At 41.0% G+C, this 23,624-nt stretch overlaps 54 non-coding genes across 54 annotated transcripts; all 54 read right to left on the bottom strand.

Moving 5' to 3' along the window:
- Positions 1-116: 116 nt before the first annotated feature.
- On the bottom strand, positions 117-190 carry trnat-ugu (transfer RNA threonine (anticodon UGU)). Its single transcript has one exon. It is a non-coding gene; the product is annotated as a tRNA-Thr (tRNA).
- Positions 191-381: 191 nt separating this feature from the next.
- On the bottom strand, positions 382-455 carry trnat-agu (transfer RNA threonine (anticodon AGU)). The gene has a single exon. It is a non-coding gene; the product is annotated as a tRNA-Thr (tRNA).
- Positions 456-996: 541 nt separating this feature from the next.
- Positions 997-1,085, bottom strand: trnar-ucu (transfer RNA arginine (anticodon UCU)). The gene is given in 2 exon segments: positions 997-1,032; positions 1,049-1,085. It is a non-coding gene; the product is annotated as a tRNA-Arg (tRNA).
- Positions 1,086-1,227: 142 nt separating this feature from the next.
- On the bottom strand, positions 1,228-1,301 carry trnat-ugu (transfer RNA threonine (anticodon UGU)). Its single transcript has one exon. It is a non-coding gene; the product is annotated as a tRNA-Thr (tRNA).
- Positions 1,302-1,492: 191 nt separating this feature from the next.
- On the bottom strand, positions 1,493-1,566 carry trnat-agu (transfer RNA threonine (anticodon AGU)). The gene has a single exon. It is a non-coding gene; the product is annotated as a tRNA-Thr (tRNA).
- Positions 1,567-2,107: 541 nt separating this feature from the next.
- On the bottom strand, positions 2,108-2,196 carry trnar-ucu (transfer RNA arginine (anticodon UCU)). The gene is given in 2 exon segments: positions 2,108-2,143; positions 2,160-2,196. It is a non-coding gene; the product is annotated as a tRNA-Arg (tRNA).
- A 142-nt stretch (positions 2,197-2,338) lies between these two features.
- trnat-ugu (transfer RNA threonine (anticodon UGU)) lies at positions 2,339-2,412 on the bottom strand. The gene has a single exon. It is a non-coding gene; the product is annotated as a tRNA-Thr (tRNA).
- A 694-nt stretch (positions 2,413-3,106) lies between these two features.
- On the bottom strand, positions 3,107-3,195 carry trnar-ucu (transfer RNA arginine (anticodon UCU)). Its single transcript is given in 2 exon segments — positions 3,107-3,142; positions 3,159-3,195. It is a non-coding gene; the product is annotated as a tRNA-Arg (tRNA).
- A 142-nt stretch (positions 3,196-3,337) lies between these two features.
- On the bottom strand, positions 3,338-3,411 carry trnat-ugu (transfer RNA threonine (anticodon UGU)). Its single transcript has one exon. It is a non-coding gene; the product is annotated as a tRNA-Thr (tRNA).
- Positions 3,412-3,602: 191 nt separating this feature from the next.
- trnat-agu (transfer RNA threonine (anticodon AGU)) lies at positions 3,603-3,676 on the bottom strand. Its single transcript has one exon. It is a non-coding gene; the product is annotated as a tRNA-Thr (tRNA).
- Positions 3,677-4,217: 541 nt separating this feature from the next.
- On the bottom strand, positions 4,218-4,306 carry trnar-ucu (transfer RNA arginine (anticodon UCU)). The gene is given in 2 exon segments: positions 4,218-4,253; positions 4,270-4,306. It is a non-coding gene; the product is annotated as a tRNA-Arg (tRNA).
- A 142-nt stretch (positions 4,307-4,448) lies between these two features.
- On the bottom strand, positions 4,449-4,522 carry trnat-ugu (transfer RNA threonine (anticodon UGU)). The gene has a single exon. It is a non-coding gene; the product is annotated as a tRNA-Thr (tRNA).
- Positions 4,523-4,713: 191 nt separating this feature from the next.
- On the bottom strand, positions 4,714-4,787 carry trnat-agu (transfer RNA threonine (anticodon AGU)). Its single transcript has one exon. It is a non-coding gene; the product is annotated as a tRNA-Thr (tRNA).
- A 541-nt stretch (positions 4,788-5,328) lies between these two features.
- On the bottom strand, positions 5,329-5,417 carry trnar-ucu (transfer RNA arginine (anticodon UCU)). Its single transcript is given in 2 exon segments — positions 5,329-5,364; positions 5,381-5,417. It is a non-coding gene; the product is annotated as a tRNA-Arg (tRNA).
- Positions 5,418-5,559: 142 nt separating this feature from the next.
- Positions 5,560-5,633, bottom strand: trnat-ugu (transfer RNA threonine (anticodon UGU)). The gene has a single exon. It is a non-coding gene; the product is annotated as a tRNA-Thr (tRNA).
- Positions 5,634-5,824: 191 nt separating this feature from the next.
- trnat-agu (transfer RNA threonine (anticodon AGU)) lies at positions 5,825-5,898 on the bottom strand. The gene has a single exon. It is a non-coding gene; the product is annotated as a tRNA-Thr (tRNA).
- Positions 5,899-6,439: 541 nt separating this feature from the next.
- Positions 6,440-6,528, bottom strand: trnar-ucu (transfer RNA arginine (anticodon UCU)). The gene is given in 2 exon segments: positions 6,440-6,475; positions 6,492-6,528. It is a non-coding gene; the product is annotated as a tRNA-Arg (tRNA).
- A 142-nt stretch (positions 6,529-6,670) lies between these two features.
- On the bottom strand, positions 6,671-6,744 carry trnat-ugu (transfer RNA threonine (anticodon UGU)). The gene has a single exon. It is a non-coding gene; the product is annotated as a tRNA-Thr (tRNA).
- Positions 6,745-6,935: 191 nt separating this feature from the next.
- On the bottom strand, positions 6,936-7,009 carry trnat-agu (transfer RNA threonine (anticodon AGU)). Its single transcript has one exon. It is a non-coding gene; the product is annotated as a tRNA-Thr (tRNA).
- Positions 7,010-7,550: 541 nt separating this feature from the next.
- trnar-ucu (transfer RNA arginine (anticodon UCU)) lies at positions 7,551-7,639 on the bottom strand. Its single transcript is given in 2 exon segments — positions 7,551-7,586; positions 7,603-7,639. It is a non-coding gene; the product is annotated as a tRNA-Arg (tRNA).
- A 142-nt stretch (positions 7,640-7,781) lies between these two features.
- trnat-ugu (transfer RNA threonine (anticodon UGU)) lies at positions 7,782-7,855 on the bottom strand. The gene has a single exon. It is a non-coding gene; the product is annotated as a tRNA-Thr (tRNA).
- Positions 7,856-8,549: 694 nt separating this feature from the next.
- Positions 8,550-8,638, bottom strand: trnar-ucu (transfer RNA arginine (anticodon UCU)). The gene is given in 2 exon segments: positions 8,550-8,585; positions 8,602-8,638. It is a non-coding gene; the product is annotated as a tRNA-Arg (tRNA).
- A 142-nt stretch (positions 8,639-8,780) lies between these two features.
- trnat-ugu (transfer RNA threonine (anticodon UGU)) lies at positions 8,781-8,854 on the bottom strand. The gene has a single exon. It is a non-coding gene; the product is annotated as a tRNA-Thr (tRNA).
- A 191-nt stretch (positions 8,855-9,045) lies between these two features.
- On the bottom strand, positions 9,046-9,119 carry trnat-agu (transfer RNA threonine (anticodon AGU)). The gene has a single exon. It is a non-coding gene; the product is annotated as a tRNA-Thr (tRNA).
- Positions 9,120-9,660: 541 nt separating this feature from the next.
- On the bottom strand, positions 9,661-9,749 carry trnar-ucu (transfer RNA arginine (anticodon UCU)). Its single transcript is given in 2 exon segments — positions 9,661-9,696; positions 9,713-9,749. It is a non-coding gene; the product is annotated as a tRNA-Arg (tRNA).
- Positions 9,750-9,891: 142 nt separating this feature from the next.
- Positions 9,892-9,965, bottom strand: trnat-ugu (transfer RNA threonine (anticodon UGU)). Its single transcript has one exon. It is a non-coding gene; the product is annotated as a tRNA-Thr (tRNA).
- Positions 9,966-10,156: 191 nt separating this feature from the next.
- Positions 10,157-10,230, bottom strand: trnat-agu (transfer RNA threonine (anticodon AGU)). The gene has a single exon. It is a non-coding gene; the product is annotated as a tRNA-Thr (tRNA).
- Positions 10,231-10,771: 541 nt separating this feature from the next.
- Positions 10,772-10,860, bottom strand: trnar-ucu (transfer RNA arginine (anticodon UCU)). Its single transcript is given in 2 exon segments — positions 10,772-10,807; positions 10,824-10,860. It is a non-coding gene; the product is annotated as a tRNA-Arg (tRNA).
- A 142-nt stretch (positions 10,861-11,002) lies between these two features.
- Positions 11,003-11,076, bottom strand: trnat-ugu (transfer RNA threonine (anticodon UGU)). The gene has a single exon. It is a non-coding gene; the product is annotated as a tRNA-Thr (tRNA).
- Positions 11,077-11,267: 191 nt separating this feature from the next.
- On the bottom strand, positions 11,268-11,341 carry trnat-agu (transfer RNA threonine (anticodon AGU)). The gene has a single exon. It is a non-coding gene; the product is annotated as a tRNA-Thr (tRNA).
- Positions 11,342-11,882: 541 nt separating this feature from the next.
- On the bottom strand, positions 11,883-11,971 carry trnar-ucu (transfer RNA arginine (anticodon UCU)). The gene is given in 2 exon segments: positions 11,883-11,918; positions 11,935-11,971. It is a non-coding gene; the product is annotated as a tRNA-Arg (tRNA).
- A 142-nt stretch (positions 11,972-12,113) lies between these two features.
- Positions 12,114-12,187, bottom strand: trnat-ugu (transfer RNA threonine (anticodon UGU)). The gene has a single exon. It is a non-coding gene; the product is annotated as a tRNA-Thr (tRNA).
- Positions 12,188-12,881: 694 nt separating this feature from the next.
- trnar-ucu (transfer RNA arginine (anticodon UCU)) lies at positions 12,882-12,970 on the bottom strand. The gene is given in 2 exon segments: positions 12,882-12,917; positions 12,934-12,970. It is a non-coding gene; the product is annotated as a tRNA-Arg (tRNA).
- Positions 12,971-13,112: 142 nt separating this feature from the next.
- On the bottom strand, positions 13,113-13,186 carry trnat-ugu (transfer RNA threonine (anticodon UGU)). The gene has a single exon. It is a non-coding gene; the product is annotated as a tRNA-Thr (tRNA).
- A 191-nt stretch (positions 13,187-13,377) lies between these two features.
- trnat-agu (transfer RNA threonine (anticodon AGU)) lies at positions 13,378-13,451 on the bottom strand. Its single transcript has one exon. It is a non-coding gene; the product is annotated as a tRNA-Thr (tRNA).
- Positions 13,452-13,992: 541 nt separating this feature from the next.
- trnar-ucu (transfer RNA arginine (anticodon UCU)) lies at positions 13,993-14,081 on the bottom strand. Its single transcript is given in 2 exon segments — positions 13,993-14,028; positions 14,045-14,081. It is a non-coding gene; the product is annotated as a tRNA-Arg (tRNA).
- Positions 14,082-14,223: 142 nt separating this feature from the next.
- trnat-ugu (transfer RNA threonine (anticodon UGU)) lies at positions 14,224-14,297 on the bottom strand. Its single transcript has one exon. It is a non-coding gene; the product is annotated as a tRNA-Thr (tRNA).
- A 191-nt stretch (positions 14,298-14,488) lies between these two features.
- trnat-agu (transfer RNA threonine (anticodon AGU)) lies at positions 14,489-14,562 on the bottom strand. The gene has a single exon. It is a non-coding gene; the product is annotated as a tRNA-Thr (tRNA).
- Positions 14,563-15,103: 541 nt separating this feature from the next.
- On the bottom strand, positions 15,104-15,192 carry trnar-ucu (transfer RNA arginine (anticodon UCU)). The gene is given in 2 exon segments: positions 15,104-15,139; positions 15,156-15,192. It is a non-coding gene; the product is annotated as a tRNA-Arg (tRNA).
- A 142-nt stretch (positions 15,193-15,334) lies between these two features.
- Positions 15,335-15,408, bottom strand: trnat-ugu (transfer RNA threonine (anticodon UGU)). Its single transcript has one exon. It is a non-coding gene; the product is annotated as a tRNA-Thr (tRNA).
- A 191-nt stretch (positions 15,409-15,599) lies between these two features.
- trnat-agu (transfer RNA threonine (anticodon AGU)) lies at positions 15,600-15,673 on the bottom strand. Its single transcript has one exon. It is a non-coding gene; the product is annotated as a tRNA-Thr (tRNA).
- Positions 15,674-16,210: 537 nt separating this feature from the next.
- trnar-ucu (transfer RNA arginine (anticodon UCU)) lies at positions 16,211-16,299 on the bottom strand. The gene is given in 2 exon segments: positions 16,211-16,246; positions 16,263-16,299. It is a non-coding gene; the product is annotated as a tRNA-Arg (tRNA).
- Positions 16,300-16,441: 142 nt separating this feature from the next.
- Positions 16,442-16,515, bottom strand: trnat-ugu (transfer RNA threonine (anticodon UGU)). Its single transcript has one exon. It is a non-coding gene; the product is annotated as a tRNA-Thr (tRNA).
- Positions 16,516-16,706: 191 nt separating this feature from the next.
- Positions 16,707-16,780, bottom strand: trnat-agu (transfer RNA threonine (anticodon AGU)). Its single transcript has one exon. It is a non-coding gene; the product is annotated as a tRNA-Thr (tRNA).
- Positions 16,781-17,321: 541 nt separating this feature from the next.
- Positions 17,322-17,410, bottom strand: trnar-ucu (transfer RNA arginine (anticodon UCU)). The gene is given in 2 exon segments: positions 17,322-17,357; positions 17,374-17,410. It is a non-coding gene; the product is annotated as a tRNA-Arg (tRNA).
- Positions 17,411-17,552: 142 nt separating this feature from the next.
- trnat-ugu (transfer RNA threonine (anticodon UGU)) lies at positions 17,553-17,626 on the bottom strand. The gene has a single exon. It is a non-coding gene; the product is annotated as a tRNA-Thr (tRNA).
- Positions 17,627-17,817: 191 nt separating this feature from the next.
- Positions 17,818-17,891, bottom strand: trnat-agu (transfer RNA threonine (anticodon AGU)). The gene has a single exon. It is a non-coding gene; the product is annotated as a tRNA-Thr (tRNA).
- A 3,013-nt stretch (positions 17,892-20,904) lies between these two features.
- On the bottom strand, positions 20,905-20,978 carry trnat-ugu (transfer RNA threonine (anticodon UGU)). Its single transcript has one exon. It is a non-coding gene; the product is annotated as a tRNA-Thr (tRNA).
- Positions 20,979-21,784: 806 nt separating this feature from the next.
- Positions 21,785-21,873, bottom strand: trnar-ucu (transfer RNA arginine (anticodon UCU)). The gene is given in 2 exon segments: positions 21,785-21,820; positions 21,837-21,873. It is a non-coding gene; the product is annotated as a tRNA-Arg (tRNA).
- A 142-nt stretch (positions 21,874-22,015) lies between these two features.
- trnat-ugu (transfer RNA threonine (anticodon UGU)) lies at positions 22,016-22,089 on the bottom strand. The gene has a single exon. It is a non-coding gene; the product is annotated as a tRNA-Thr (tRNA).
- A 191-nt stretch (positions 22,090-22,280) lies between these two features.
- On the bottom strand, positions 22,281-22,354 carry trnat-agu (transfer RNA threonine (anticodon AGU)). The gene has a single exon. It is a non-coding gene; the product is annotated as a tRNA-Thr (tRNA).
- Positions 22,355-22,895: 541 nt separating this feature from the next.
- On the bottom strand, positions 22,896-22,984 carry trnak-uuu (transfer RNA lysine (anticodon UUU)). Its single transcript is given in 2 exon segments — positions 22,896-22,931; positions 22,948-22,984. It is a non-coding gene; the product is annotated as a tRNA-Lys (tRNA).
- Positions 22,985-23,126: 142 nt separating this feature from the next.
- On the bottom strand, positions 23,127-23,200 carry trnat-ugu (transfer RNA threonine (anticodon UGU)). Its single transcript has one exon. It is a non-coding gene; the product is annotated as a tRNA-Thr (tRNA).
- Positions 23,201-23,391: 191 nt separating this feature from the next.
- trnat-agu (transfer RNA threonine (anticodon AGU)) lies at positions 23,392-23,465 on the bottom strand. Its single transcript has one exon. It is a non-coding gene; the product is annotated as a tRNA-Thr (tRNA).
- Positions 23,466-23,624: the final 159 nt, after the last annotated feature.

Below are 23,624 nucleotides of genomic sequence, written 5' to 3'. Positions count from 1 at the left end.
TGCCTTGTCCAGCACTTCTTAGCTTTCCAGTTCTTCCTTGCTGATACACACTGTTCAGCATGCAAAGACTTTCAAATGTGAAAAGTTTAAAAGTGCTCCCACATATCCTGTGGCATAGGCACTGCTGGGATTTGAACCCAGGATCTCCTGTTTACAAGACAGGCGCTTTGACCAACTAAGCCACAGCGCCAGCTGTCACACAAAGCATTTTGTTGGTATATAAAGCCTTAAAGAGGTAGCACATCTTGAAAACAGCTGATAACCTCATGAAAGTTTTCCATTTGAGCCTTTATTCACAACCTAGAAGTCCAGAAGGTGTGTCCTGTAGAGACTTTTACATCTGAAAAGTTTGGATGAATACTAGTAGAAGGCACACATTTTAGGCACTGCTGGGATTCGAACCCAGGATCTCCTGTTTACTAGACAGGCGCTTTAACCAACTAAGCCACAGCGCCAGGTACGTACTTTGGTTTGATACTTTTGTATTCAAAGTCTAAAAGAGGTAGCATGTCAGGAAAAGAGCTGATTAAGTCATGATTAGGTTCCTTTGAAGTTAGAGGATTATTTCCAAAAGCTGAAAAGTGTGCAGGCTTCTATTGAGGAATAAGGGAATGTCTCAAATCATTTCATTTTGGTTAAAATCTCTCAATACTCGTGTCTTAAATGTGTTGTGAACCTCTATTTACAATAAATCTAAACTCTGTTTAAGCTAGCAGAAATGGAAAGCATTTCTTGCTAGGTAGGTGGCCATCAATTGGCAGTAGCAGTTTTTGGCCTAAACCAGTGTTTTTCAAACCATTCTTGTTATATTCCTTTTTTAAAAATGGGGACTTGACGTGAGCTAATTAGTAGAGTATTCTGTAATCTGAGCTGGGTGTGTCCAACAGGGGAAATAAGACGAAGAGGAAAGGTAGGCTTCTGAAATACTTCATGTCCGAAAAGGTTTAAGCATATGCTTGTCCAACACAAAGATATCTGAGCAAAAGTTTTTATGGATGACTCTGGTGGGACTCGAACCCACAGCCTTTGAATACCTCCATTCACAACCTAGAAGTCCAATGCGCTATCCATTGCGCCACAGAGCCACAACAACACACTTTCCAAGGCACTATGCCTTGTCCAGCACTTCTTAGCTTTCCAGTTCTTCCTTGCTGATACACACTGTTCAGCATGTAAAGACTTTCAAATGTGAAAAGTTTAAAAGTGCTCCCACATATCCTGTGGCATAGGCACTGCTGGGATTTGAACCCAGGATCTCCTGTTTACAAGACAGGCGCTTTGACCAACTAAGCCACAGCGCCAGCTGTCACACAAAGCATTTTGTTGGTATATAAAGCCTTAAAGAGGTAGCACATCTTGAAAACAGCTGATAACCTCATGAAAGTTTTCCATTTGAGCCTTTATTCACAACCTAGAAGTCCAGAAGGTGTGTCCTGTAGAGACTTTTACATCTGAAAAGTTTGGATGAATACTAGTAGAAGGCACACATTTTAGGCACTGCTGGGATTCGAACCCAGGATCTCCTGTTTACTAGACAGGCGTTTTAACCAACTAAGCCACAGCGCCAGGTACGTACTTTGGTTTGATACTTTTGAATTCAAAGTCTAAAAGAGGTAGCATGTCAGGAAAAGAGCTGATTAAGTCATGATTAGGTTCCTTTGAAGTTAGAGGATTATTTCCAAAAGCTGAAAAGTGTGCAGGCTTCTATTGAGGAATAAGGGAATGTCTCAAATCATTTCATTTTGGTTAAAATCTCTCAATACTCGTGTCTTAAATGTGTTGTGAACCTCCATTTACAATAAATCTAAACTCTGTTTAAGCTAGCAGAAATGGAAAGCATTTCTTGCTAGGTAGGTGGCCATCAATTGGCAGTAGCAGTTTTTGGCCTAAACCAGTGTTTTTCAAACCATTCTTGTTATATTCCTTTTTTAAAAATGGGGACTTGACGTGAGCTAATTAGTAGAGTATTCTGTAATCTGAGCTGGGTGTGTCCAACAGGGGAAATAAGACGAAGAGGAAAGGTAGGCTTCTGAAATACTTCATGTCCGAAAAGGTTTAAGCATATGCTTGTCCAACACAAAGATATCTGAGCAAAAGTTTTTATGGATGACTCTGGTGGGACTCGAACCCACAGCCTTTGAATACCTCCATTCACAACCTAGAAGTCCAATGCGCTATCCATTGCGCCACAGAGCCACAACAACACACTTTCCAAGGCACTATGCCTTGTCCAGCACTTCTTAGCTTTCCAGTTCTTCCTTGCTGATACACACTGTTCAGCGTGTAAAGACTTTCAAATGTGAAAAGTTTAAAAGTGCTCCCACATATCCTGTGGCATAGGCACTGCTGGGATTTGAACCCAGGATCTCCTGTTTACAAGACAGGCGCTTTGACCAACTAAGCCACAGCGCCAGCTGTAATGCAAAGCATTTTGTTGGTATATAAAGCCTTAAAGAGGTAGCACATCTTGAAAACAGCTGATTACCTCATGAAAGTTTTCCCTTTGAGCCTTTATTCACAACCTAGAAGTCCAGAAGGTGCTTTAACCAACTAAGCCACAGCGCCAGGTACTTACTTTGGTTTGATACTTTTGTATTCAAAGTCTAAAAGAGGTAGCATGTCAGGAAAAGAGCTGATTAAGTCATGATTAGGTTCCTTTGAAGTTAGAGGATTATTTCCAAAAGCTGAAAAGTGTGCAGGCTTCTATTGAGGAATAAGGGAATGTCTCAAATCATTTCATTTTGGTTAAAATCTCTCAATACTCGTGTCTTAAATGTGTTGTGAACCTCCATTTACAATAAATCTAAACTCTGTTTAAGCTAGCAGAAATGGAAAGCATTTCTTGCTAGGTAGGTGGCCATCAATTGGCAGTAGCAGTTTTTGGCCTAAACCAGTGTTTTTCAAACCATTCTTGTTATATTCCTTTTTTAAAAATGGGGACTTGACGTGAGCTAATTAGTAGAGTATTCTGTAATCTGAGCTGGGTGTGTCCAACAGGGGAAATAAGACGAAGAGGAAAGGTAGGCTTCTGAAATACTTCATGTCCGAAAAGGTTTAAGCATATGCTTGTCCAACACAAAGATATCTGAGCAAAAGTTTTTATGGATGACTCTGGTGGGACTCGAACCCACAGCCTTTGAATACCTCCATTCACAACCTAGAAGTCCAATGTGCTATCCATTGCGCCACAGAGCCACAACAACACACTTTCCAAGGCACTATGCCTTGTCCAGCACTTCTTAGCTTTCCAGTTCTTCCTTGCTGATACACACTGTTCAGCGTGTAAAGACTTTCAAATGTGAAAAGTTTAAAAGTGCTCCCACATATCCTGTGGCATAGGCACTGCTGGGATTTGAACCCAGGATCTCCTGTTTACAAGACAGGCGCTTTGACCAACTAAGCCACAGCGCCAGCTGTAATGCAAAGCATTTTGTTGGTATATAAAGCCTTAAAGAGGTAGCACATCTTGAAAACAGCTGATTACCTCATGAAAGTTTTCCCTTTGAGCCTTTATTCACAACCTAGAAGTCCAGAAGGTGTGTCCTGTAGAGACTTTTACATCTGAAAAGTTTGGATGAATACTAGTAGAAGCCACACATTTTAGGCACTGCTGGGATTCGAACCCAGGATCTCCTGTTTACTAGACAGGCGCTTTAACCAACTAAGCCACAGCGCCAGGTACTTACTTCTGTTTGATACTTTTGTATTCAAAGTCTAAAAGAGGTAGCATGTCAGGAAAAGAGCTGATTAAGTCATGATTAGGTTCCTTTGAAGTTAGAGGATTATTTCCAAAAGCTGAAAAGTGTGCATGCTTCTATTGAGTAATAAGGGAATGTCTCAAATCATTTCATTTTGGTTAAAATCTCTCAATATTCGTGTCTCAAATGTGTTGTGAACCTCCATTTACAATAAATCTAAACTCTGTTTAAGCTAGCAGAAATGGAAAGCATTTCTTGCTAGGTAGGTGGCCATCAATTGGCAGTAGCAGTTTTTGGCCTAAACCAGTGTTTTTCAAACCATTCTTGTTATATTCCTTTTTAAAAAATGGGGACTTGACGTGAGCTAATTAGTAGAGTATTCTGTAATCTGAGCTGGGTGTGTCCAACAGGGGAAATAAGACGAAGAGGAAAGGTAGGCTTCTGAAATACTTCATGTCCGAAAAGGTTTAAGCATATGCTTGTCCAACACAAAGATATCTGAGCAAAAGTTTTTATGGATGACTCTGGTGGGACTCGAACCCACAGCCTTTGAATACCTCCATTCACAACCTAGAAGTCCAATGCGCTATCCATTGCGCCACAGAGCCACAACAACACACTTTCCAAGGCACTATGCCTTGTCCAGCACTTCTTAGCTTTCCAGTTCTTCCTTGCTGATACACACTGTTCAGCATGTAAAGACTTTCAAATGTGAAAAGTTTAAAAGTGCTCCCACATATCCTGTGGCATAGGCACTGCTGGGATTTGAACCCAGGATCTCCTGTTTACAAGACAGGCGCTTTGACCAACTAAGCCACAGCGCCAGCTGTCACACAAAGCATTTTGTTGGTATATAAAGCCTTAAAGAGGTAGCACATCTTGAAAACAGCTGATAACCTCATGAAAGTTTTCCCTTTGAGCCTTTATTCACAACCTAGAAGTCCAGAAGGTGTGTCCTGTAGAGACTTTTACATCTGAAAAGTTTGGATGAATACTAGTAGAAGGCACACATTTTAGGCACTGCTGGGATTCGAACCCAGGATCTCCTGTTTACTAGACAGGCGCTTTAACCAACTAAGCCACAGCGCCAGGTACGTACTTTGGTTTGATACTTTTGTATTCAAAGTCTAAAAGAGGTAGCATGTCAGGAAAAGAGCTGATTAAGTCATGATTAGGTTCCTTTGAAGTTAGAGGATTATTTCCAAAAGCTGAAAAGTGTGCAGGCTTCTATTGAGGAATAAGGGAATGTCTCAAATCATTTCATTTTGGTTAAAATCTCTCAATACTCGTGTCTTAAATGTGTTGTGAACCTCTATTTACAATAAATCTAAACTCTGTTTAAGCTAGCAGAAATGGAAAGCATTTCTTGCTAGGTAGGTGGCCATCAATTGGCAGTAGCAGTTTTTGGCCTAAACCAGTGTTTTTCAAACCATTCTTGTTATATTCCTTTTTTAAAAATGGGGACTTGACGTGAGCTAATTAGTAGAGTATTCTGTAATCTGAGCTGGGTGTGTCCAACAGGGGAAATAAGACGAAGAGGAAAGGTAGGCTTCTGAAATACTTCATGTCCGAAAAGGTTTAAGCATATGCTTGTCCAACACAAAGATATCTGAGCAAAAGTTTTTATGGATGACTCTGGTGGGACTCGAACCCACAGCCTTTGAATACCTCCATTCACAACCTAGAAGTCCAATGCGCTATCCATTGCGCCACAGAGCCACAACAACACACTTTCCAAGGCACTATGCCTTGTCCAGCACTTCTTAGCTTTCCAGTTCTTCCTTGCTGATACACACTGTTCAGCATGCAAAGACTTTCAAATGTGAAAAGTTTAAAAGTGCTCCCACATATCCTGTGGCATAGGCACTGCTGGGATTTGAACCCAGGATCTCCTGTTTACAAGACAGGCGCTTTGACCAACTAAGCCACAGCGCCAGCTGTCACACAAAGCATTTTGTTGGTATATAAAGCCTTAAAGAGGTAGCACATCTTGAAAACAGCTGATAACCTCATGAAAGTTTTCCATTTGAGCCTTTATTCACAACCTAGAAGTCCAGAAGGTGTGTCCTGTAGAGACTTTTACATCTGAAAAGTTTGGATGAATACTAGTAGAAGGCACACATTTTAGGCACTGCTGGGATTCGAACCCAGGATCTCCTGTTTACTAGACAGGCGCTTTAACCAACTAAGCCACAGCGCCAGGTACGTACTTTGGTTTGATACTTTTGTATTCAAAGTCTAAAAGAGGTAGCATGTCAGGAAAAGAGCTGATTAAGTCATGATTAGGTTCCTTTGAAGTTAGAGGATTATTTCCAAAAGCTGAAAAGTGTGCAGGCTTCTATTGAGGAATAAGGGAATGTCTCAAATCATTTCATTTTGGTTAAAATCTCTCAATACTCGTGTCTTAAATGTGTTGTGAACCTCTATTTACAATAAATCTAAACTCTGTTTAAGCTAGCAGAAATGGAAAGCATTTCTTGCTAGGTAGGTGGCCATCAATTGGCAGTAGCAGTTTTTGGCCTAAACCAGTGTTTTTCAAACCATTCTTGTTATATTCCTTTTTTAAAAATGGGGACTTGACGTGAGCTAATTAGTAGAGTATTCTGTAATCTGAGCTGGGTGTGTCCAACAGGGGAAATAAGACGAAGAGGAAAGGTAGGCTTCTGAAATACTTCATGTCCGAAAAGGTTTAAGCATATGCTTGTCCAACACAAAGATATCTGAGCAAAAGTTTTTATGGATGACTCTGGTGGGACTCGAACCCACAGCCTTTGAATACCTCCATTCACAACCTAGAAGTCCAATGCGCTATCCATTGCGCCACAGAGCCACAACAACACACTTTCCAAGGCACTATGCCTTGTCCAGCACTTCTTAGCTTTCCAGTTCTTCCTTGCTGATACACACTGTTCAGCATGTAAAGACTTTCAAATGTGAAAAGTTTAAAAGTGCTCCCACATATCCTGTGGCATAGGCACTGCTGGGATTTGAACCCAGGATCTCCTGTTTACAAGACAGGCGCTTTGACCAACTAAGCCACAGCGCCAGCTGTCACACAAAGCATTTTGTTGGTATATAAAGCCTTAAAGAGGTAGCACATCTTGAAAACAGCTGATAACCTCATGAAAGTTTTCCATTTGAGCCTTTATTCACAACCTAGAAGTCCAGAAGGTGTGTCCTGTAGAGACTTTTACATCTGAAAAGTTTGGATGAATACTAGTAGAAGGCACACATTTTAGGCACTGCTGGGATTCGAACCCAGGATCTCCTGTTTACTAGACAGGCGTTTTAACCAACTAAGCCACAGCGCCAGGTACGTACTTTGGTTTGATACTTTTGAATTCAAAGTCTAAAAGAGGTAGCATGTCAGGAAAAGAGCTGATTAAGTCATGATTAGGTTCCTTTGAAGTTAGAGGATTATTTCCAAAAGCTGAAAAGTGTGCAGGCTTCTATTGAGGAATAAGGGAATGTCTCAAATCATTTCATTTTGGTTAAAATCTCTCAATACTCGTGTCTTAAATGTGTTGTGAACCTCCATTTACAATAAATCTAAACTCTGTTTAAGCTAGCAGAAATGGAAAGCATTTCTTGCTAGGTAGGTGGCCATCAATTGGCAGTAGCAGTTTTTGGCCTAAACCAGTGTTTTTCAAACCATTCTTGTTATATTCCTTTTTTAAAAATGGGGACTTGACGTGAGCTAATTAGTAGAGTATTCTGTAATCTGAGCTGGGTGTGTCCAACAGGGGAAATAAGACGAAGAGGAAAGGTAGGCTTCTGAAATACTTCATGTCCGAAAAGGTTTAAGCATATGCTTGTCCAACACAAAGATATCTGAGCAAAAGTTTTTATGGATGACTCTGGTGGGACTCGAACCCACAGCCTTTGAATACCTCCATTCACAACCTAGAAGTCCAATGCGCTATCCATTGCGCCACAGAGCCACAACAACACACTTTCCAAGGCACTATGCCTTGTCCAGCACTTCTTAGCTTTCCAGTTCTTCCTTGCTGATACACACTGTTCAGCGTGTAAAGACTTTCAAATGTGAAAAGTTTAAAAGTGCTCCCACATATCCTGTGGCATAGGCACTGCTGGGATTTGAACCCAGGATCTCCTGTTTACAAGACAGGCGCTTTGACCAACTAAGCCACAGCGCCAGCTGTAATGCAAAGCATTTTGTTGGTATATAAAGCCTTAAAGAGGTAGCACATCTTGAAAACAGCTGATTACCTCATGAAAGTTTTCCCTTTGAGCCTTTATTCACAACCTAGAAGTCCAGAAGGTGCTTTAACCAACTAAGCCACAGCGCCAGGTACTTACTTTGGTTTGATACTTTTGTATTCAAAGTCTAAAAGAGGTAGCATGTCAGGAAAAGAGCTGATTAAGTCATGATTAGGTTCCTTTGAAGTTAGAGGATTATTTCCAAAAGCTGAAAAGTGTGCAGGCTTCTATTGAGGAATAAGGGAATGTCTCAAATCATTTCATTTTGGTTAAAATCTCTCAATACTCGTGTCTTAAATGTGTTGTGAACCTCCATTTACAATAAATCTAAACTCTGTTTAAGCTAGCAGAAATGGAAAGCATTTCTTGCTAGGTAGGTGGCCATCAATTGGCAGTAGCAGTTTTTGGCCTAAACCAGTGTTTTTCAAACCATTCTTGTTATATTCCTTTTTTAAAAATGGGGACTTGACGTGAGCTAATTAGTAGAGTATTCTGTAATCTGAGCTGGGTGTGTCCAACAGGGGAAATAAGACGAAGAGGAAAGGTAGGCTTCTGAAATACTTCATGTCCGAAAAGGTTTAAGCATATGCTTGTCCAACACAAAGATATCTGAGCAAAAGTTTTTATGGATGACTCTGGTGGGACTCGAACCCACAGCCTTTGAATACCTCCATTCACAACCTAGAAGTCCAATGTGCTATCCATTGCGCCACAGAGCCACAACAACACACTTTCCAAGGCACTATGCCTTGTCCAGCACTTCTTAGCTTTCCAGTTCTTCCTTGCTGATACACACTGTTCAGCGTGTAAAGACTTTCAAATGTGAAAAGTTTAAAAGTGCTCCCACATATCCTGTGGCATAGGCACTGCTGGGATTTGAACCCAGGATCTCCTGTTTACAAGACAGGCGCTTTGACCAACTAAGCCACAGCGCCAGCTGTAATGCAAAGCATTTTGTTGGTATATAAAGCCTTAAAGAGGTAGCACATCTTGAAAACAGCTGATTACCTCATGAAAGTTTTCCCTTTGAGCCTTTATTCACAACCTAGAAGTCCAGAAGGTGTGTCCTGTAGAGACTTTTACATCTGAAAAGTTTGGATGAATACTAGTAGAAGCCACACATTTTAGGCACTGCTGGGATTCGAACCCAGGATCTCCTGTTTACTAGACAGGCGCTTTAACCAACTAAGCCACAGCGCCAGGTACTTACTTTGGTTTGATACTTTTGTATTCAAAGTCTAAAAGAGGTAGCATGTCAGGAAAAGAGCTGATTAAGTCATGATTAGGTTCCTTTGAAGTTAGAGGATTATTTCCAAAAGCTGAAAAGTGTGCATGCTTCTATTGAGTAATAAGGGAATGTCTCAAATCATTTCATTTTGGTTAAAATCTCTCAATATTCGTGTCTCAAATGTGTTGTGAACCTCCATTTACAATAAATCTAAACTCTGTTTAAGCTAGCAGAAATGGAAAGCATTTCTTGCTAGGTAGGTGGCCATCAATTGGCAGTAGCAGTTTTTGGCCTAAACCAGTGTTTTTCAAACCATTCTTGTTATATTCCTTTTTAAAAAATGGGGACTTGACGTGAGCTAATTAGTAGAGTATTCTGTAATCTGAGCTGGGTGTGTCCAACAGGGGAAATAAGACGAAGAGGAAAGGTAGGCTTCTGAAATACTTCATGTCCGAAAAGGTTTAAGCATATGCTTGTCCAACACAAAGATATCTGAGCAAAAGTTTTTATGGATGACTCTGGTGGGACTCGAACCCACAGCCTTTGAATACCTCCATTCACAACCTAGAAGTCCAATGCGCTATCCATTGCGCCACAGAGCCACAACAACACACTTTCCAAGGCACTATGCCTTGTCCAGCACTTCTTAGCTTTCCAGTTCTTCCTTGCTGATACACACTGTTCAGCATGTAAAGACTTTCAAATGTGAAAAGTTTAAAAGTGCTCCCACATATCCTGTGGCATAGGCACTGCTGGGATTTGAACCCAGGATCTCCTGTTTACAAGACAGGCGCTTTGACCAACTAAGCCACAGCGCCAGCTGTCACACAAAGCATTTTGTTGGTATATAAAGCCTTAAAGAGGTAGCACATCTTGAAAACAGCTGATAACCTCATGAAAGTTTTCCCTTTGAGCCTTTATTCACAACCTAGAAGTCCAGAAGGTGTGTCCTGTAGAGACTTTTACATCTGAAAAGTTTGGATGAATACTAGTAGAAGGCACACATTTTAGGCACTGCTGGGATTCGAACCCAGGATCTCCTGTTTACTAGACAGGCGCTTTAACCAACTAAGCCACAGCGCCAGGTACGTACTTTGGTTTGATACTTTTGTATTCAAAGTCTAAAAGAGGTAGCATGTCAGGAAAAGAGCTGATTAAGTCATGATTAGGTTCCTTTGAAGTTAGAGGATTATTTCCAAAAGCTGAAAAGTGTGCAGGCTTCTATTGAGGAATAAGGGAATGTCTCAAATCATTTCATTTTGGTTAAAATCTCTCAATACTCGTGTCTTAAATGTGTTGTGAACCTCTATTTACAATAAATCTAAACTCTGTTTAAGCTAGCAGAAATGGAAAGCATTTCTTGCTAGGTAGGTGGCCATCAATTGGCAGTAGCAGTTTTTGGCCTAAACCAGTGTTTTTCAAACCATTCTTGTTATATTCCTTTTTTAAAAATGGGGACTTGACGTGAGCTAATTAGTAGAGTATTCTGTAATCTGAGCTGGGTGTGTCCAACAGGGGAAATAAGACGAAGAGGAAAGGTAGGCTTCTGAAATACTTCATGTCCGAAAAGGTTTAAGCATATGCTTGTCCAACACAAAGATATCTGAGCAAAAGTTTTTATGGATGACTCTGGTGGGACTCGAACCCACAGCCTTTGAATACCTCCATTCACAACCTAGAAGTCCAATGCGCTATCCATTGCGCCACAGAGCCACAACAACACACTTTCCAAGGCACTATGCCTTGTCCAGCACTTCTTAGCTTTCCAGTTCTTCCTTGCTGATACACACTGTTCAGCATGTAAAGACTTTCAAATGTGAAAAGTTTAAAAGTGCTCCCACATATCCTGTGGCATAGGCACTGCTGGGATTTGAACCCAGGATCTCCTGTTTACAAGACAGGCGCTTTGACCAACTAAGCCACAGCGCCAGCTGTCACACAAAGCATTTTGTTGGTATATAAAGCCTTAAAGAGGTAGCACATCTTGAAAACAGCTGATAACCTCATGAAAGTTTTCCATTTGAGCCTTTATTCACAACCTAGAAGTCCAGAAGGTGTGTCCTGTAGAGACTTTTACATCTGAAAAGTTTGGATGAATACTAGTAGAAGGCACACATTTTAGGCACTGCTGGGATTCGAACCCAGGATCTCCTGTTTACTAGACAGGCGTTTTAACCAACTAAGCCACAGCGCCAGGTACGTACTTTGGTTTGATACTTTTGAATTCAAAGTCTAAAAGAGGTAGCATGTCAGGAAAAGAGCTGATTAAGTCATGATTAGGTTCCTTTGAAGTTAGAGGATTATTTCCAAAAGCTGAAAAGTGTGCAGGCTTCTATTGAGGAATAAGGGAATGTCTCAAATCATTTCATTTTGGTTAAAATCTCTCAATACTCGTGTCTTAAATGTGTTGTGAACCTCCATTTACAATAAATCTAAACTCTGTTTAAGCTAGCAGAAATGGAAAGCATTTCTTGCTAGGTAGGTGGCCATCAATTGGCAGTAGCAGTTTTTGGCCTAAACCAGTGTTTTTCAAACCATTCTTGTTATATTCCTTTTTTAAAAATGGGGACTTGACGTGAGCTAATTAGTAGAGTATTCTGTAATCTGAGCTGGGTGTGTCCAACAGGGGAAATAAGACGAAGAGGAAAGGTAGGCTTCTGAAATACTTCATGTCCGAAAAGGTTTAAGCATATGCTTGTCCAACACAAAGATATCTGAGCAAAAGTTTTTATGGATGACTCTGGTGGGACTCGAACCCACAGCCTTTGAATACCTCCATTCACAACCTAGAAGTCCAATGCGCTATCCATTGCGCCACAGAGCCACAACAACACACTTTCCAAGGCACTATGCCTTGTCCAGCACTTCTTAGCTTTCCAGTTCTTCCTTGCTGATACACACTGTTCAGCGTGTAAAGACTTTCAAATGTGAAAAGTTTAAAAGTGCTCCCACATATCCTGTGGCATAGGCACTGCTGGGATTTGAACCCAGGATCTCCTGTTTACAAGACAGGCGCTTTGACCAACTAAGCCACAGCGCCAGCTGTAATGCAAAGCATTTTGTTGGTATATAAAGCCTTAAAGAGGTAGCACATCTTGAAAACAGCTGATTACCTCATGAAAGTTTTCCCTTTGAGCCTTTATTCACAACCTAGAAGTCCAGAAGGTGCTTTAACCAACTAAGCCACAGCGCCAGGTACTTACTTTGGTTTGATACTTTTATATTCAAAGTCTAAAAGAGGTAGCATGTCAGGAAAAGAGCTGATTAAGTCATGATTAGGTTCCTTTGAAGTTAGAGGATTATTTCCAAAAGCTGAAAAGTGTGCAGGCTTCTATTGAGGAATAAGGGAATGTCTCAAATCATTTCATTTTGGTTAAAATCTCTCAATACTCGTGTCTTAAATGTGTTGTGAACCTCCATTTACAATAAATCTAAACTCTGTTTAAGCTAGCAGAAATGGAAAGCATTTCTTGCTAGGTAGGTGGCCATCAATTGGCAGTAGCAGTTTTTGGCCTAAACCAGTGTTTTTCAAACCATTCTTGTTATATTCCTTTTTTAAAAATGGGGACTTGACGTGAGCTAATTAGTAGAGTATTCTGTAATCTGAGCTGGGTGTGTCCAACAGGGGAAATAAGACGAAGAGGAAAGGTAGGCTTCTGAAATACTTCATGTCCGAAAAGGTTTAAGCATATGCTTGTCCAACACAAAGATATCTGAGCAAAAGTTTTTATGGATGACTCTGGTGGGACTCGAACCCACAGCCTTTGAATACCTCCATTCACAACCTAGAAGTCCAATGCGCTATCCATTGCGCCACAGAGCCACAACAACACACTTTCCAAGGCACTATGCCTTGTCCAGCACTTCTTAGCTTTCCAGTTCTTCCTTGCTGATACACACTGTTCAGCATGTAAAGACTTTCAAATGTGAAAAGTTTAAAAGTGCTCCCACATATCCTGTGGCATAGGCACTGCTGGGATTTGAACCCAGGATCTCCTGTTTACAAGACAGGCGCTTTGACCAACTAAGCCACAGCGCCAGCTGTCACACAAAGCATTTTGTTGGTATATAAAGCCTTAAAGAGGTAGCACATCTTGAAAACAGCTGATAACCTCATGAAAGTTTTCCCTTTGAGCCTTTATTCACAACCTAGAAGTCCAGAAGGTGTGTCCTGTAGAGACTTTTACATCTGAAAAGTTTGGATGAATACTAGTAGAAGCCACACATTTTAGGCACTGCTGGGATTCGAACCCAGGATCTCCTGTTTACTAGACAGGCGCTTTAACCAACTAAGCCACAGCGCCAGGTACTTACTTTGGTTTGATACTTTTGTATTCAAAGTCTAAAAGAGGTAGCATGTCAGGAAAAGAGCTGATTAAGTCATGATTAGGTTCCTTTGAAGTTAGAGGATTATTTCCAAAAGCTGAAAAGTGTGCATGCTTCTATTGAGTAATAAGGGAATGTCTCAAATCATTTCATTTTGGTTAAAATCTCTCAATATTCGTGTCTCAAATGTGTTGTGAACCTCCATTTACAATAAATCTAAACTCTGTTTAAGCTAGCAGAAATGGAAAGCATTTCTTGCTAGGTAGGTGGCCATCAATTGGCAGTAGCAGTTTTTGGCCTAAACCAGTGTTTTTCAAACCATTCTTGTTATATTCCTTTTTAAAAAATGGGGACTTGACGTGAGCTAATTAGTAGAGTATTCTGTAATCTGAGCTGGGTGTGTCCAACAGGGGAAATAAGACGAAGAGGAAAGGTAGGCTTCTGAAATACTTCATGTCCGAAAAGGTTTAAGCATATGCTTGTCCAACACAAAGATATCTGAGCAAAAGTTTTTATGGATGACTCTGGTGGGACTCGAACCCACAGCCTTTGAATACCTCCATTCACAACCTAGAAGTCCAATGCGCTATCCATTGCGCCACAGAGCCACAACAACACACTTTCCAAGTCACTATGCCTTGTCCAGCACTTCTTAGCTTTCCAGTTCTTCCTTGCTGATACACACTGTTCAGCATGTAAAGACTTTCAAATGTGAAAAGTTTAAAAGTGCTCCCACATATCCTGTGGCATAGGCACTGCTGGGATTTGAACCCAGGATCTCCTGTTTACAAGACAGGCGCTTTGACCAACTAAGCCACAGCGCCAGCTGTCACACAAAGCATTTTGTTGGTATATAAAGCCTTAAAGAGGTAGCACATCTTGAAAACAGCTGATAACCTCATGAAAGTTTTCCCTTTGAGCCTTTATTCACAACCTAGAAGTCCAGAAGGTGTGTCCTGTAGAGACTTTTACATCTGAAAAGTTTGGATGAATACTAGTAGAAGGCACACATTTTAGGCACTGCTGGGATTCGAACCCAGGATCTCCTGTTTACTAGACAGGCGCTTTAACCAACTAAGCCACAGCGCCAGGTACGTACTTTGGTTTGATACTTTTGTATTCAAAGTCTAAAAGAGGTAGCATGTCAGGAAAAGAGCTGATTAAGTCATGATTAGGTTCCTTTGAAGTTAGAGGATTATTTCCAAAAGCTGAAAAGTGTGCAGGCTTCTATTGAGGAATAAGGGAATGTCTCAAATCATTTCATTTTGGTTAAAATCTCTCAATACTCGTGTCTTAAATGTGTTGTGAACCTCTATTTACAATAAATCTAAACTCTGTTTAAGCTAGCAGAAATGGAAAGCATTTCTTGCTAGGTAGGTGGCCATCAATTGGCAGTAGCAGTTTTTGGCCTAAACCAGTGTTTTTCAAACCATTCTTGTTATATTCCTTTTTTAAAAATGGGGACTTGACGTGAGCTAATTAGTAGAGTATTCTGTAATCTGAGCTGGGTGTGTCCAACAGGGGAAATAAGACGAAGAGGAAAGGTAGGCTTCTGAAATACTTCATGTCCGAAAAGGTTTAAGCATATGCTTGTCCAACACAAAGATATCTGAGCAAAAGTTTTTATGGATGACTCTGGTGGGACTCGAACCCACAGCCTTTGAATACCTCCATTCACAACCTAGAAGTCCAATGCGCTATCCATTGCGCCACAGAGCCACAACAACACACTTTCCAAGGCACTATGCCTTGTCCAGCACTTCTTAGCTTTCCAGTTCTTCCTTGCTGATACACACTGTTCAGCATGTAAAGACTTTCAAATGTGAAAAGTTTAAAAGTGCTCCCACATATCCTGTGGCATAGGCACTGCTGGGATTTGAACCCAGGATCTCCTGTTTACAAGACAGGCGCTTTGACCAACTAAGCCACAGCGCCAGCTGTCACACAAAGCATTTTGTTGGTATATAAAGCCTTAAAGAGGTAGCACATCTTGAAAACAGCTGATTACCTCATGAAAGTTTTCCATTTGAGCCTTTATTCACAACCTAGAAGTCCAGAAGGTGTGTCCTGTAGAGACTTTTACATCTGAAAAGTTTGGATGAATACTAGTAGAAGGCACACATTTTAGGCACTGCTGGGATTCGAACCCAGGATCTCCTGTTTACTAGACAGGCGCTTTAACCAACTAAGCCACAGCGCCAGGTACGTACTTTGGTTTGATACTTTTGAATTCAAAGTCTAAAAGAGGTAGCATGTCAGGAAAAGAGCTGATTAAGTCATGATTAGGTTCCTTTGAAGTTAGAGGATTATTTCCAAAAGCTGAAAAGTGTGCAGGCTTCTATTGAGGAATAAGGGTATGTCTCAAATCATTTCATTTTGGTTAAAATCTCTCAATACTCGTGTCTTAAATGTGTTGTGAACCTCCATTTACAATAAATCTAAACTCTAAGCTAGCAGAAATGGAAAGCATTTCTTGCTAGGTAGGTGGCCATCAATTGGCAGTAGCAGTTTTTGGCCTAAACCAGTGTTTTTCAAACCATTCTTGTTATATTCCTTTTTTAAAAATGGGGACTTGACGTGAGCTAATTAGTAGAGTATTCTGTAATCTGAGCTGGGTGTGTCCAACAGGGGAAAAAAGACGAAGAGGAAAGGTAGGCTTCTGAAATACTTCATGTCCGAAAAGGTTTAAGCATATGCTTGTCCAACACAAAGATATCTGAGCAAAAGTTTTTATGGATGACTCTGGTGGGACTCGAACCCACAGCCTTTGAATACCTCCATTCACAACCTAGAAGTCCAATGCGCTATCCATTGCGCCACAGAGCCACAACAACACACTTTCCAAGGCACTATGCCTTGTCCAGCACTTCTTAGCTTTCCAGTTCTTCCTTGCTGATACACACTGTTCAGCGTGTAAAGACTTTCAAATGTGAAAAGTTTAAAAGTGCTCCCACATATCCTGTGGCATAGGCACTGCTGGGATTTGAACCCAGGATCTCCTGTTTACAAGACAGGCGCTTTGACCAACTAAGCCACAGCGCCAGCTGTAATGCAAAGCATTTTGTTGGTATATAAAGCCTTAAAGAGGTAGCACATCTTGAAAACAGCTGATTACCTCATGAAAGTTTTCCCTTTGAGCCTTTATTCACAACCTAGAAGTCCAGAAGGTGTGTCCTGTAGAGACTTTTACATCTGAAAAGTTTGGATGAATACTAGTAGAAGCCACACATTTTAGGCACTGCTGGGATTCGAACCCAGGATCTCCTGTTTACTTGACAGGCGCTTTAACCAACTAAGCCACAGCGCCAGGTACTTACTTTGGTTTGATACTTTTGTATTCAAAGTCTAAAAGAGGTAGCATGTCAGGAAAAGAGCTGATTAAGTCATGATTAGGTTCCTTTGAAGTTAGAGGATTATTTCCAAAACCTGAAAAGTGTGCATGCTTCTATTGAGTAATAAGGGAATGTCTCAAATCATTTCATTTTGGTTAAAATCTCTCAATATTCGTGTCTCAAATGTGTTGTGAACCTCCATTTACAATAAATCTAAACTCTGTTTAAGCTAGCAGAAATGGAAAGCATTTCTTGCTAGGTAGGTGGCCATCAATTGGCAGTAGCAGTTTTTGGCCTAAACCAGTGTTTTTCAAACCATTCTTGTTATATTCCTTTTTTAAAAATGGGGACTTGACGTGAGCTAATTAGTAGAGTATTCTGTAATCTGAGCTGGGTGTGTCCAACAGGGGAAATAAGACGAAGAGGAAAGTTAGGCTTCTGAAATACTTCATGTCCGAAAAGGTTTAATCATATGCTTGTCCAACACAAAGATATCTGAGCAAAAGTTTTTATGGATGACTCTGGTGGGACTCGAACCCACAGCCTTTGAATACCTCCATTCACAACCTAGAAGTCCAATGCGCTATCCATTGCGCCACAGAGCCACAACAACACACTTTCCAAGGCACTATGCCTTGTCCAGCACTTCTTAGCTTTCCAGTTCTTCCTTGCTGATACACACTGTTCAGCATGTAAAGACTTTCAAATGTGAAAAGTTTAAAAGTGCTCCCACAAATCCTGTGGCATAGGCACTGCTGGGATTTGAACCCAGGATCTCCTGTTTACAAGACAGGCGCTTTGACCAACTAAGCCACAGCGCCAGCTGTAACGCAAAGCATTTTGTTGGTATATAAAGCCTTAAAGAGGTAGCACATCTTGAAAACAGCTGATTACCTCATGAAAGTTTTCCCTTTGAGCCTTTATTCACAACCTAGAAGTCCAGAAGGTGTGTCCTGTAGAGACTTTTACATCTGAAAAGTTTGGATGAATACTAGTAGAAGCCACACATTTTAGGCACTGCTGGGATTCGAACCCAGGATCTCCTGTTTACTAGACAGGCGCTGTAACCAACTAAGCCACAGCGCCAGGTACTTACTTTGGTTTGATACTTTTGTATTCAAAGTCTAAAAGAGGTAGCATGTCAGGAAAAGAGCTGATTAAGTCATGATTAGGTTCCTTTGAAGTTAGAGGATTATTTCCAAAAGCTGAAAAGTGTGCAGGCTTCTATTGAGGAATAAGGGAATGTCTCAAATCATTTCATTTTGGTTAAAATCTCTCAATACTCGTGTCTTAAATGTGTTGTGAACCTCCATTTACAATAAATCTAAACTCTGTTTAAGCTAGCAGAAATGGAAAGCATTTCTTGCTAGGTAGGTGGCCATCAATTGGCAGTAGCAGTTTTTGGCCTAAACCAGTGTTTTTCAAACCATTCTTGTTATATTCCTTTTTTAAAAATGGGGACTTGACGTGAGCTAATTAGTAGAGTATTCTGTAATCTGAGCTGGGTGTGTCCAACAGGGGAAATAAGACGAAGAGGAAAGGTAGGCTTCTGAAATACTTCATGTCCGAAAAGGTTTAAGCAAATGCTTGTCCAACACAAAGATATCTGAGCAAAAGTTTTTATGGATGACTCTGGTGGGACTCGAACCCACAGCCTTTGAATACCTCCATTCACAACCTATGTAGTGAACAGCACATTCTAGGGCCCAGTTTATGGCCGGGCCCCTCTTTGCCCATAACAGTGGACAAAGGTTTGCTCCATTTTGATTGGATCTTGTTGGACTAGCACAAACAAGATGTCCAACGCCATCAGATAAAGATGCTTGGACAACAGCCAGACACCTCTTTGAGGGCAAGAAGAAGACCTCTAGTACAAGCCCAGGAAGGACAGGACTTCTCATTGGTCCACATGCAGTTTCTGCCCTTCACCCATCTAGAGATGGATCCCTAATGACCTGATTTGTGACGGCCATAAACATTCCTCGGGACTTCAGCAGTAGTGGGTGAAACAAAGAAAGACCAAACTGATCCATCCAAATCCATTCACAACTATGTTTGGAAACCTTAAGACTGATGTAAACTACACACATCCATCTCATACTTATTCAGAGAAATAAGTATTCTCAGTGACAGCTATTTGTAATGCAACATCTTCCACAAATGCAGCTGTTAATGAACAAATGAATGAACACATGACAGTTCAATCTTTTTCCATCATGTTTGGTGTCTATTTGTTTAGTATATTGCCAAGGGTATTCTGATTGTGGTTTGGAAAGTGAGAAATGCATTGATGAACTTTAAAGACACTTTAAAGACTTCTAACTGTGTACAGTATGCAAATGAGTTCCACAGGGGAAAGAAGGGTGGGCCACACTGTGTGCCCTCTCTGATGCCAGCAGCCAATAGCAACACTGGAATGGAGAAGCGCCAAATTGCAATCTCCTCCTATTCAGAAAAGGATAAAGGTACCCTTTCAATAGACACACCTTGTTCTGAGTCTGTCCCCTGAGGATTAGACTGTGACAGAGCAATCAGGTTCTGAGTCTCCTCCATGCGAGAGACAAACAGTTCACCAAGTTCTGAGTCTGTCCCGTGAGGATTAGACTGTGACAGAGCAACCAGGTTCTGAGTCTCCACATCCGAGAGACAAACAGTTCACCAAGTTCTGAGTCTGTCCGCCGAGGATTAGACTGTGACAGAGCAACCAAGTTCTGAGCCTCTGGTTTAACCAGAGAGACAACACAAGATCCGAGGATCTGAATCTACAGCTTGTGAGGCAGTGACAGATACGACAACGTTCTGAGCCTCCAGCCTGTGAGGAAAGAGACATTAACCAACACTACGTTCAGAGTTTTAGTCCAGCGAGACGACTACAGCGCGTCCTGAGTCTCCATGCTAAAGAGACCAGAGCAGATTGACCAACTTCTGAGTGTCTGGTCCAAAGAGGCAGAAGACACACAGAGACATTTGCAACAAGGTTAAGCTCAGGAGAGCAAACCTTCACTTTAAGGTTCCTTCGTCTGCGTGTTCCAGATTAAGGACCTTCTGCACCTACTTCAGGGCCTCATCTGCGTGTTCCAGATTTTAGGACCCTTTGGTGCCCCAGGAGATCAGCATCCCACAGATCTTCGTGTTCAAGGCTGTTGAAACGGATTCCAGCTCCTTTCTTTACTGCACTGTCTCCCAGCAAAACCATTGGAAGAAGTCATCACCATCGGACTGCTTACTCAACCACATGGAACGTAAATATCACTTAACCAAACCTCTTTCTAGAGACCTTGGCATTGTTGTATATTATCAGTATATGATTTTCTAATTTACATTAGAGGTAATATAACTGATGCTAGTTAATAACAAATAATCTTTCTTTTATTTGTTTGATACATAATAAGGTTCTTCACCTTAGTTTCAGAGAAACAACAGTTTATCTTTCCGTAAGATAACGTATCTCTTCTATAGCCACACTTAACTTACTCACATGTATTTTACGCATTTTACGCACTTTATTCCTTTATCATTCATTGTATTCATTTAGTAGTTGTGTTAAATGTTCTGTTTATCTTTTGTTAATAAAATCTATTTTATTACAATTGTGTCTTCCTTGTGCTGATAAAGCAGAAAAGGCTCTACAAGTTAGAAATCTCACCAATCTTTCAGATAAATCAGCTGACCAACTCTTCCCCCTTTACATTCATTATAAATGACTGGGCAGCCTCCTGTGCGGAGTGTTCTCATACAGCCAAGGTAAAAGGCCTTGACTAGTGTCCCAAACTAACAGGGGGGAAGGTGGTCATCTGATGTACTCATAACCACACCTTAAGTGACGTGTGATCCAAATTCACAACGTCAGCGGTGACGTGAGTACCAATCACTCTCTTACTTAGTGTCCTTGGGTGGACAAAAGTAAAAATCACTACACCTAGAAGTCCAATGCGCTATCCATTGCGCCACAGAGCCACAACAACACACTTTCCAAGGCACTATGCCTTGTCCAGCACTTCTTAGCTTTCCAGTTCTTCCTTGCTGATACACACTGTTCAGCATGTAAAGACTTTCAAATGTGAAAAGTTTAAAAGTGCTCCCACAAATCCTGTGGCATAGGCACTGCTGGGATTTGAACCCAGGATCTCCTGTTTACAAGACAGGCGCTTTGACCAACTAAGCCACAGCGCCAGCTGTAATGCAAAGCATTTTGTTGGTATATAAAGCCTTAAAGAGGTAGCACATCTTGAAAACAGCTGATTACCTCATGAAAGTTTTCCCTTTGAGCCTTTATTCACAACCTAGAAGTCCAGAAGGTGTGTCCTGTAGAGACTTTTACATCTGAAAAGTTTGGATGAATACTAGTAGAAGCCACACATTTTAGGCACTGCTGGTATTCGAACCCAGGATCTCCTGTTTATTAGACAGGCGCTTTAACCAACTAAGCCACAGCGCCAGGTACTTACTTTGGTTTGATACTTTTGTATTCAAAGTCTAAAAGAGGTAGCATGTCAGGAAAAGAGCTGATTAAGTCATGATTAGGTTCCTTTGAAGTTAGAGGATTATTTCCAAAAGCTGAAAAGTGTGCAGGCTTCTATTGAGGAATAAGGGAATGTCTCAAATCATTTCATTTTGGTTAAAATCTCTCAATACTCGTGTCTTAAATGTGTTGTGAACCTCCATTTACAATAAATCTAAACTCTGTTTAAGCTAGCAGAAATGGAAAGCATTTCTTGCTAGGTAGGTGGCCATCAATTGGCAGTAGCAGTTTTTGGCCTAAACCAGTGTTTTTCAAACCATTCTTGTTATATTCCTTTTTTAAAAATGGGGACTTGACGTGAGCTAATTAGTAGAGTATTCTGTAATCTGAGCTGGGTGTGTCCAACAGGGGAAATAAGACGAAGAGGAAAGGTAGGCTTCTGAAATACTTCATGTCCGAAAAGGTTTAAGCATATGCTTGTCCAACACAAAGATATCTGAGCAAAAGTTTTTATGGATGACTCTGGTGGGACTCGAACCCACAGCCTTTGAATACCTCCATTCACAACCTAGAAGTCCAATGCGCTATCCATTGCGCCACAGAGCCACAACAACACACTTTCCAAGGCACTATGCCTTGTCCAGCACTTCTTAGCTTTCCAGTTCTTCCTTGCTGATACACACTGTTCAGCATGTAAAGACTTGCAAATGTGAAAAGTTTAAAAGTGCTCCCACATATCCTGTGGCATAGGCACTGCTGGGATTTGAACCCAGGATCTCCTGTTTACAAGACAGGCGCTTTGACCAACTAAGCCACAGCGCCAGCTGTCACACAAAGCATTTTGTTGGTATATAAAGCCTTAAAGAGGTAGCACATCTTGAAAACAGCTGATTACCTCATGAAAGTTTTCCCTTTGAGCCTTTATTCACAACCTAGAAGTCCAGAAGGTGTGTCCTGTAGAGACTTTTACATCTGAAAAGTTTGGATGAATACTAGTAGAAGGCACACATTTTAGGCACTGCTGGGATTCGAACCCAGGATCTCCTGTTTACTAGACAGGCGCTTTAACCAACTAAGCCACAGCGCCAGGTACTTACTTTGGTTTGATACTTTTGTATTCAAAGTCTAAAAGAGGTAGCATGTCAGGAAAAGAGCTGATTAAGTCATGATTAGGTTCCTTTGAAGTTAGAGGATTATTTCCAAAAGCTGAAAAGTGTGCAGGCTTCTATTGAGGAATAAGGGAATGTCTCAAATCATTTCATTTTGGTTAAAATCTCTCAATACTCGTGTCTTAAATGTGTTGTGAACCTCCATTTACAATAAATCTAAACTCTGTTTAAGCTAGCAGAAATGGAAAGCATTTCTTGCTAGGTAGGTGGCCATCAAGTGGCAGTAGCAGTTTTTGGCCTAAACCAGTGTTTTTCAAACCATTCTTGTTATATTCCTTTTTTAAAAATGGGGACTTGACGTGAGCTAATTAGTAGAGTATTCTGTAATCTGAGCTGGGTGTGTCCAACAGGGGAAATAAGACGAAGAGGAAAGGTAGGCTTCTGAAATACTTCATGTCCGAAAAGGTTTAATCATATGCTTGTCCAACACAAAGATATCTGAGCAAAAGATTTTATGGATGACTCTGGTGGGACTCAAACCCACAGCCTTTGAATACCTCCATTCACAACCTAAAAGTCCAATGCGCTATCCATTGCGCCACAGAGCCACAACAACACACTTTCCAAGGCACTATGCCTTGTCCAGCACTTCTTAGCTTTCCAGTTCTTCCTTGCTGATACACACTGTTCAGCATGTAAAGACTTTCAAATGTGAAAAGTTTAAAAGTGCTCCCACAAATCCTGTGGCATAGGCACTGCTGGGATTTGAACCCAGGATCTCCTGTTTACAAGACAGGCGCTTTGACCAACTAAGCCACAGCGCCAGCTGTAATGCAAAGCATTTTGTTGGTATATAAAGCCTTAAAGAGGTAGCACATCTTGAAAACAGCTGATTACCTCATGAAAGTTTTCCCTTTGAGCCTTTATTCACAACCTAGAAGTCCAGAAGGTGTGTCCTGTAGAGACTTTTACATCTGAAAAGTTTGGATGAATACTAGTAGAAGGCACACATTTTAGGCACTGCTGGGATTCGAACCCAGGATCTCCTGTTTACTAGACAGGCGCTTTAACCAACTAAGCCGCAGCGCCAGGTAGTTACTTTGGTTTGATACTTTTGTATTCAAAGTCTAAAAGAGGTAGCATGTCAGGAAAAGAGCTGATTAAGTCATGATTAGGTTCCTTTGAAGTTAGAGGATTATTTCCAAAAGCTGAAAAGTGTGCAGGCTTCTATTGAGGAATAAGGGAATG

The sequence above is a fragment of the Pseudorasbora parva genome, chromosome 8, assembly GCF_024679245.1.
Source record: "Pseudorasbora parva isolate DD20220531a chromosome 8, ASM2467924v1, whole genome shotgun sequence".
In the NCBI taxonomy this organism is placed as follows: domain Eukaryota; kingdom Metazoa; phylum Chordata; class Actinopteri; order Cypriniformes; family Gobionidae; genus Pseudorasbora; species Pseudorasbora parva.
This window is presented reverse-complemented; position numbering and strand designations above follow the sequence as displayed.